At 31.9% G+C, this 9,764-nt stretch overlaps 1 long non-coding RNA gene across 1 annotated transcript; it reads left to right on the forward strand.

Moving 5' to 3' along the window:
- The first annotated feature begins 1,280 nt into the window (after positions 1-1,280).
- On the forward strand, positions 1,281-2,183 carry LOC139499217 (uncharacterized). Its single transcript, XR_011658152.1, has 2 exons — positions 1,281-1,501; positions 2,065-2,183. It is a non-coding gene; the product is annotated as an uncharacterized lncRNA (long non-coding RNA).
- The last annotated feature ends 7,581 nt before the right edge of the window (positions 2,184-9,764 follow it).

Genomic DNA, 9,764 nt, shown 5'->3' on the forward strand with positions numbered 1-9,764 from the left:
CAGAAAAAAAATCTGAAAATAGCACTTTTTTGTTTCCCTCCATGTTTTGACATGCACCGGAAACTGAAGTTGTAATACAAGACTGGTACCTAAAGGAACCTTTTTATAATCATACGATTTGTGTGCTCATTGTTAAAGATCTAGACTGTATTTTATTGATGTAGTATTTATAACGTCTATTTTGGGGGGTTTCTGGTGAATAGTTGACCAACTGACAACCATACCAGACAATTTGTTATATGAATTCAAAAGATTACTGTGAACAAGTCACATTTTTATTAGTTCAAGCATTGATATTAAATTAAAACTTGAAATGTAAAAAAACTATTACTCAATAATAATGAGTCAGACCTGTAACCTTAACACGGTAAATTAGCGATCCGTAACAGCTAATTGTTTATATTAAACGAGATAATAAAAATAACCAAAAGCAGTTATTAAAGTAGCGTTTTTGATAATTGATGATCTAAAAGTTAACAGCAGTAATTAACACAATATTTAAAGCATGCCTATCCTGCTAGAGTATTTGTAATACCAGATTTAAACAGTCATACCAAATACTCTGTTTAAAACTCAGGAATACCAGGCTTATAATGTGTTTTATATTAGGCGCATCATTGAAGATCGAATCAAAATATTTAGAACACAAAGAAGAAGTTACGGATCTTCTTACAACTTTAGGTGTAATACCACCAAATCATGGTTCGTCACATCCGGTTGCATAAGAAAGTAGGCCTAAAAAAATATTCCCTTGAATTTGACAGTTGTAGAAAATTAACCCTCCATTTCAATGCACTTAAATTTTTCTGAGTCGTAAATATGTATGTTGGGAGTCTGAAAGCATCATTCTTTTTTTATTTGATGGTCTTATAAAATATTTTGGAACGTTAAGGTTACATAGTTACCAAAGCAGGTAACCAGTAAATAACAGTGTAAAAATTGGGTTGTCTACCCTCGGCGGTGGTTACTTTCTTATATGCAATGAAATGTAGTGTGAAATTTTCACTGTATCACTGGAAAGGATTGAACTTTACACATGCAAAGTATTTCTTTGGTTGAAATAAAGGTAAATACTGTACGATTTTTTTAAAAGTGCCAATTTAACAAAGACTAATAGGGAAAAACCAATGGTGGTATTACACCAATTTAGGGAAACTAAATGTGCACTCGTGACCCTATTGTACTTTCATTTTTAAAAGTTATTAATAAACCAGTTCATACATTGTAAACATGGACTATTCGGAATGGATTTAGACACAGAAAGTACATTTGAGGTAAAATTGCATTGAAATGGGGGTTTACGGGTGTTTTCTTAGTCAAATGGGTGGACAGACGAAGCTGTATTTAGATTACTGTGTTAAATTTTAAATTACCCTTACAGTTTTTGTTTTGTTTATACAACATGTGAATTTTTTATTTCAGTGTTAACCATGTTCTGAAGAGCATTCTGTTGAAAAATCTTATATGTGAATTGGTCTGCAGATGACACTTCAGCATTAAAGTATGTATCAACTATCATCATGTTTTTTTTTTTTTTTGGCCGCAAAAGTTTACAATTTGTCATTGTGCCGTCTACATTTTGCACAGACAATAACTCAACTAAACACTTATTTGTCCTGGATTTATACACATCAGAATCCAGTCTCACATACTTAAACTTTATAATTTTTACCAATTATTTTTTGTACCAGTATTCCAAGGGACATAACCCTTTTTAAAAACATTTTGAGGTATTTTTTTATTACTCTTTCTCCCCATTTTCTAATGTAAAATACAAGAAAGTGGACTTTTTGTGTAAATCTATTAGAAATATACTGTTATGAGTAAATAAAAAGACTTTGATACCAGTAGCAATAAATGATTGACTGAAAGGGAACCGTTATTTCTCACACTAGGGGAACAGACCTAAAACTCAAGTTACACATAAGGGCATATAGAAACTTCCGTGTAGACTGTTAACATTTATAGAGACAGTTCTTTCAGCTAAAACACTTTAATTATTGATTTAACATTACATTTATTTCATTTTTGAGGGAAAATAATCACATTTGTTTTATTTTTTAGACAAAAGATATCAAGTTTTGATGAAAAAGGAAGGAAGGAGGAAAAATGGACCAAAACAGACCAAAACAGACCTTCAAATGAACTCTAAAAGGTGCAATAAAATTGTTTATCATCTTAAAGTTGTCTTTTGTATTCTATTTAATTGTTTGAATGCATATATCATGAGTTTATGATCAGATATTAGTCAACACTGCATTTTATAATGATACACTGAAAATTAGGATTTTTCGAAGAAATTGGACTGAAATTGCCGTAGGATATGGCCTTACATTAAATTGATTTTCTCTGAAACTATAGTTCTGACTGAGACAAAACTTGACAGTTATGCTTGAAATAACTTGCAATTGGAGGGGAAAAAATTGAATTCAGTTTATTTGACATTTAGGTGTTCTTTAGGTGTAATACCACCAAATCATGGTTCGTCACATCCGGTTGCATAAGAAAGTAGGCCTAAAAAAATATTCCCTTGAATTTGAAAGTTGTAGAAAATTAACCCTGCATTTCAATGCACTTAAATTTTTCTGAGTCGTAAATATGTATGTTGGGTGTCTGAAAGCATCATTCTTTTTTTATTTGATGGTCTTATAAAATATTTTGGAACGTTAAGGTTACATAGTTACCAAAGCAGGTAACCAGTAAATAACAGTGTAAAAGTGGGTTGTCTACCCTCGGCGGTGGTTACTTTCTTATATGCAATGAAATGTAGTGTGAAATTTTCACTGTATCACTGGAAAGGATTGAACTTTACACATGCAAAGTATTTCTTTGGTTGAAATAAAGGTAAATACTGTACGATTTTTTTTAAAAGTGCCAATTTAACAAAGACTAATAGGGAAAAACCAATGGTGGTATTACACCTATTTAACCAGAAAGACCTAATCTATAACATATTGGTTCTTGTAATAATTTTATATAAATAAAGAATTTTATTTAGAAGTTGTCATTGCGCTCTAAACGTATATTAATAAATATAGATAATTACTAACATCTTATCGTATTTGACAGCACCAGCGTACATCAAACCATGTATATTAACGCCAAAAAAACAAGGAACTTTGCCTGAATAATCCCTTCCAGTATTTGGGACTGCTGAAACACAAAACACGGTAGTGCTTTGTTCATTGGTAGTTGCTTTTAAGAGTATAATCATTCTGTCAGGATCAATCTGAAGGACAGATCTGGAGATAGGAAGTGTAACATATCCTATATTTTGACTTGTTATTGCCACATCATATGGTTCACTGTCTAGGTCAAGCTTGTTTAAATAGTTTCCAAGAGGATCAACTAAAACCAGATTCTTTTTAACATTATCGCATAACAAAATGTTCCCCTTTATGGTAGCTGCTATCCCAGTTATCCTGCCGAAGTCATGATTGAATTGACCTACAGAAGTAAATCCATGTCTAACATCTCCTGGTACTGCCAACACCTGTGCCATCTCTAAAAGAATTGGAAAAAAGGTATTTTTCAAGTGACATTATTAATATCATTATTATCCTATACATATAAGGATGATATTAAATCAATTGAAACATTACGAAATCAGATTTAACACATAATGTGTACCTACAATGAGCAACCTGACATAACCCCGTGAATCGTTTGGGTTCATCAGCTTTCATTAAGATGGTAAACTGACATCAAACAGAAATAAGTAAACACAAACAGAAAAGATCATTGAGCCTCTTCACAAAGACTATCTAACTTACAAAACCAAATTATGTCGAAATTAAATAAAAAACTATGTCAAGGCGTTTCCCCCCATCACAAACATATCATCTACTGTATTTGAAAGCACACACCTTGGGCTTCAAAATAAGACATTCGTCAGTGTTTGAAGCACTATAAAAAGCCAGCAAAAAAACCCAACAAGGTGTATTACCTTTAATATGCCGGACATGCTTTTTGTCAACATGGGAATTATGAACGGCGCTATAGTTAAAAGGCAAATAAATAACGATGTTCATGATATGGTTTTTGTACACACAAGTCTCATCAGAACAAATAGTCTACTATGAGCTAATCAGCTGACTTCGGCAATCTCTGGTTTCTGAAGTAAAAACGTATGCTTCCATTGATAAAGTAAGAAAACAAAATTAAAGTAAATTTGTCATGCGCTGCGAAAATATTTTTGTTTTGCCAGCAACCCCTTGGTCGTGACAGCTAGACCTTATACGTAGGAGCCTTTGAAATGCATGTAATCACTACTTTAGTAAACTTATTTGTATTGTGTGTCCTATGAATTAAAGTTTATTTGATTTACGAATAAAAATACTAATTCTTATTGTGTGTCATATGAAGTAAAGCTTACCTAATTTATAAAAAACAAGAATGTGTCAACAGTGCACGGATGCCCCACTCGCACTATCATTGTACATGTTCAGTGGACCGTGAAATTGAAAATTAGAAAGATCATACCATAGGTAACATGTGTACTGAGTTCAAAGTTGATTGGATTTCAACTTCATCAAAAACTACCTTTACCTAAAAACTTTAACCAAAACTTTAACCTGAGCTTCGCACTTTTTCTTTGTTCAGTGGACATTGAAATTGGGGTCAATACTTTAATGTGGCATAACATGAGAAGGACCATACCATAGGGAACATGAGTACTAAGTTTCAGGCTTATTGAATTTCAACTTCATCAAAAACTACCTTAACCAAAAACTTTAACCAGACCTTTTACCTGAGCTTCGCGCTATCTTTTTCTTTGTTTAGTGGACATTGAAATTGGGGTCAATACTTTAATTTCGCATAAAATTAGAAGGATCATACCATAGGGAACATGTGTACTAAGTTTCAAGTTGATTGGATTGCAACTTTATCAAAAACTACTTTGACCAAAAACTTTAACTAAAACTTTAACCTGAGCTTCGCACTATCTTTTTCTTTGTTTAGTGGACCGTGAAATTTGGATCAAACATTAATTTGGCATTAAAAATTAGAAGGATCATATCATGTGGAACATGTGGACTACGTTTCAAGTTGATTGAACTTCAACTTCATCAAAAACTACCTTGGACTAAACTTCAACCTGAAGCGGGACCAACGGATGCACGGACGAAGGGACGGACAACGGAGGCACAGACCAGAAAACATTATGCCCCTCTACTATCGTAGGTGGGGCATAAAACTAATGACTGAATATAACAAGAAATTCAGTTTACAAACTGGCTTCGGCCACTGTAGATAAAAATATCTTGTTTTAAGACAAACAATTGACCTGCCGAGATGAACCAGCAGTGCTGCTCTTTCTGTCATTAATCGAGAACTTTTAACAGGAGCTTCTAGGAATTCTTAAAAAAAGTGAGTAAGGATTTGTATTGCTGCACCGTTTTAAATATTCAGGATTTTTTTTAAAATTTTAAAACATATGGTCCAAATCAATAGGTTTTTTTCCCCAAGATAAACGATTATTTCTACCGCATTTTATGTTTGACTATCCATAAAAAATGAAAAATGGTTATTCGTTGTTCTGTATATTCTTTCTTTGCATGTAAATCTGTTCTGAAGAGTCCGATGTAAGTGGTGGATGGGGTTCGTCTGTTGTACTGGTAATTCTGCTATTTCCTGTTATCATTGTTTGTGAATAATGATAACATGTATGTCAAAATAGTAACACATTGTGCTAGTATGTATATACTAGATAAGATTTCCACTATTCTGTAATAGATATACACCGAGGGATAGGGGTTTCTAGATAGAATATCCGTCGGCTGGACGCCGGAGGGTTTTCTTATTCAGACACGCCGTAATCCGATTATTAACCCTAGATTTATTGAAAAAATAAAAAAAAAACACAACCGAAAGCAAATTTATTTACAATATTAAAGCAAGATTTACAAGATTTTTTTGTTATTATATTTTTTTTCTTTCGTGTATAATTCTTTAAAAAAACATCACATCATGCACCTTGTATGCAGTTGTCAAAATAGGAGGGTATAAGACGGACACAATTTTCTGGCAAGCGTTGGTTTTGGTAGAATAGACTAAAGATAAAGGCAATATAACAACTCAAAGTACTAACATTTATCAGTTTAATAAAGATAATCATAACCATGATAACTGTATTTTATATCTTATGGTTTTATAAAATATATTTAGGAACTCCATTTTTGGGGTCAATCAGGGGGTTAATATAGCCAGCGGTTAATTTAGAATTTTTTGAAATACTAATGCTTTTCTACCTCAGGCATAGATTACCTTAGCTGTATTTGGCCTCACTTTTAGGAATTGTGGTCCTCAAAGCTCTTCAACTTCGCACTTTATTTGGCCTTTTTAACATTTTTAGATTCGAGCGTCACTGATGAGTCTTTTGTAGATGAAACTCGCGTCTGGCGTATATACAAATTTTAGTCATGGTATCTATGTGATGAGTTTATCTATTCCCAATTCAAGTAAAAAGGGGGTCAAACAATTCAAATGCATTGATCGTTAAAATATTAGTCGGGTCCAACACTCAGAACCCCTACCCCCGGAACGGTCAATTGGGAACCCGGGAGGGAGGTCCGGTAGTTAAATTTCCTTTTTTTTTAAATCAATATGCTTTAGAATAGAGACATATGACTGAGATAACATACAATGTATTTTACCTTCAGACAAAGGAGCACTCCAATGATATGTTTTGCATTAGAAATAGATGCTTAATATTTTTTGCAATGGGAATTTACCAAAAGTATTTATTTTTTAATATTTTGAAACAATTTGTAGTGAACACTATCAGTAATTTCTTTATATGTTCATGCTATTATCAAAATAATCAATTTCTATGTATATGCAAGAAAATATTGTAAAATGCACAAGGCGCAAATGATCTCTTGATTGGTTGTATTCAAGAATTAGTTGCATTGTTAGTGTAAATTAAATGTTTATGATTGATGCATGACTTCATTTTGCAGTATTTAATTTGTGGGCTAGTTTAAGTGATGTAAGGACTTTCTTTTAATTTGGGAAATATTAAAAATAATGTGTAATAGATCAGATGAAGTTGACACAACAGTACAAAGTACATGTTTCTTGACTGTGAGTATGAATGCAAATCTTATGATATAAGAGGGAGGAATTATCCTTTTTTGAATTAAAGTTTCAATCAATAAATAAATTTTAGTAACAACAAATTTATTCTTAGCCAATATTTCAGTTTGGCTTTTTAAAACTATTTAATTATGTCATGGAGATGTCCTAAACAAATGCCTTACAAGCTTTTACACTTAATTCAAATTTCGGTGATTTTTTTATAGGAATATTGGAAATAATAATTCTCTTTTATTTGTATTTTAGGTAAAGTTAAATTTATTTCCATAACAATATGGGCACAAATGTTACTACAATAGTAAACTTTAACTTATTTTGATTTTTTTTTTTATTTGTTTCACAATGCAACTTTCAGTCAAATTTAATCACTGTGATAAATCCTTTCAATCTGGTAACTGTGTTTCAGGACGCGCGCATTAGTACCTCATTTATAAAAACTCTTCCTTTTGAATTGTAAATAGGTCTGAACAATAGGATAATCCTTTACTAAGAACATGATGTACATTCATTATTCAAAATTAAGAGACACCAAATTCTACAATTTCATTGGTCAAGAGCATTTTGATATATTCTAATGTTATGAATAACAGTGAACTTTATTTACCAGATGTATCAGCAGTAGGTTGTAGAAACCCCGCTCGTCACATCCTGTGGTCAAAGTCCATTGTTAGTTGTAACAATAAATCGATTCAATTTACACTTGTTTCAGAAATAGAAACTATTAAGCATAACAATAGAACTGGGGTGTAAAATATAAAAACATCCAACGTAAAGATTTAAAATTGCAGACAAATTCAATATAGCCTGTCATCTAGTCATCTATATAGTTTCGTTACTCCCTAATCAGTAAACAACGTTTAATCATATTTAAAGACCACCATGTTTAAATCAGATGTTATTCAATACTCGAACAATGCCTTATAACAATATTGTAAATAGCTTAATTAATTGTGAAGCATTCCGACATGAACTTGGACTTACTTATTAGCTATAAACAAAGGAACATTTAGAATTAGGTTATAATACATATATACCGTATTTGTTGCGTCAAAGATAGTGTGAATTACGTCCTTGATTATTTATCACTATTGATTTTATGTGATATAAATAGCACTCAAATTTATGGAGATAAAGGAAGGCTAAAGTAATCTCAAGGTCTGTGAATCGTCAGAGGAAATTTACGTTTTTGATCATTTCTTAGTTAATTTAATAATACATTCCATTTAGGCACGGTTTAGATTTAATTATTCCATGTAAGAAAAAAGGAATATAACTGTTTGAATTTCCTAGTGCATTTCAACACTTGTCAAGGTCTTTATCCGTTTGCAAAAGCCGGAAATTCAATCGATGACAGTAGCACAAATATTAACGTGATAAGCGCCCTAAGAAAACGACAGCATACTAATGTCTAGTTGTTATACCTGAAAGCATCACCTTTTTTATTACTAGTGAGTCATTGGTCTTTTCAAAGGAATTGATTTAACGTTTTCTTATAACAATGGGAAATGGTTGAAAATTTAATGCCATGATTGTCAGAAGTTATGTCTAGTGAAAAATGCATCTCATTTTGTGTTTGCTTGTTGTAAGTGAGTGTTCAAAACCACTAGTAGTGATTTTAAAGAAATAATGATAGCGTATGTTAGTTTTTAGGTCAACTGAACAAACCAGTATCAAAATATTTTTCGGAACCTTTTTAGTTTTTAATAATGGATAGTGTTTTTTTTTAATTGTACAAGTCTCCAGTCCCATCTATACAATATACAGTGAATTTGTTTAGTGTTCTCCGAAGTCGTGTCCCATATGATACGAGTGTAAGATCGACAACTGTTAATGCTCGACTGAACGTTATAGTGTGTTCATTTGTTGTTCTGTTACGCCACTGTCCAAATTTAGGGTAGGTTGGCGCCTTCAAACTAGATATACCCGCTACATACTGAATGTGCTAATCCCAAGCTAGATGCGTGTAATTTTATAAGTGGTTGTCGTTTGTTGCACTTACATATCTTTTTTTCGTTGACTATTTTTTGTTCTTAAATTATGCCGTTAGTTTTCTCGTTTGAGTTGTTTTATATTTCTCATTTCAGGACTTTTTATAGTTGTTTATGCGTATAGGCTTTGCTAATGTTTAAAGACCTTTTGGTGACCTATATAATTTGTTATTTTTTGTGTCATTTTGATCTCTTATGGAGAGTTATATCAATGACAATCATACCACATCTTCCCAGTGCCGGATTGAACTGGTTTAGGATTATAAAACATGCAAGGTCAGATGATACATTCCATAATGACGCCTTATGTATATATTTATCAACAGTTATCTATTGTTGAAATCATTTGTCTTTTTGAATGTTTTGTAAAATCTGCGTTTATGAATATTTTGTAATATTTGCGAATACTTTACTTTTAATAAACTCAAATTATAAATTTTTGTATAATTAAATCATGAGCATGAATAAAACATAAAGAAGATATATAAATGAAAAGGCAAAATCGTACAAACTAGTATAGAGCTACAATACAGACACTGATTCAAATTAAACGGATAACCCTTTGTAATCCACGGGGATCTTTTTTCACAAATATTGCAGTAACATGATTACATAATACTTTAAAATATCACAAACACAGTTGGATAGATAAATTAAAGAAATCTATTAACGGCTATC

Source organism: Mytilus edulis, chromosome 12 (assembly GCF_963676685.1).
Source record: "Mytilus edulis chromosome 12, xbMytEdul2.2, whole genome shotgun sequence".
NCBI classification, from domain to species: domain Eukaryota; kingdom Metazoa; phylum Mollusca; class Bivalvia; order Mytilida; family Mytilidae; genus Mytilus; species Mytilus edulis.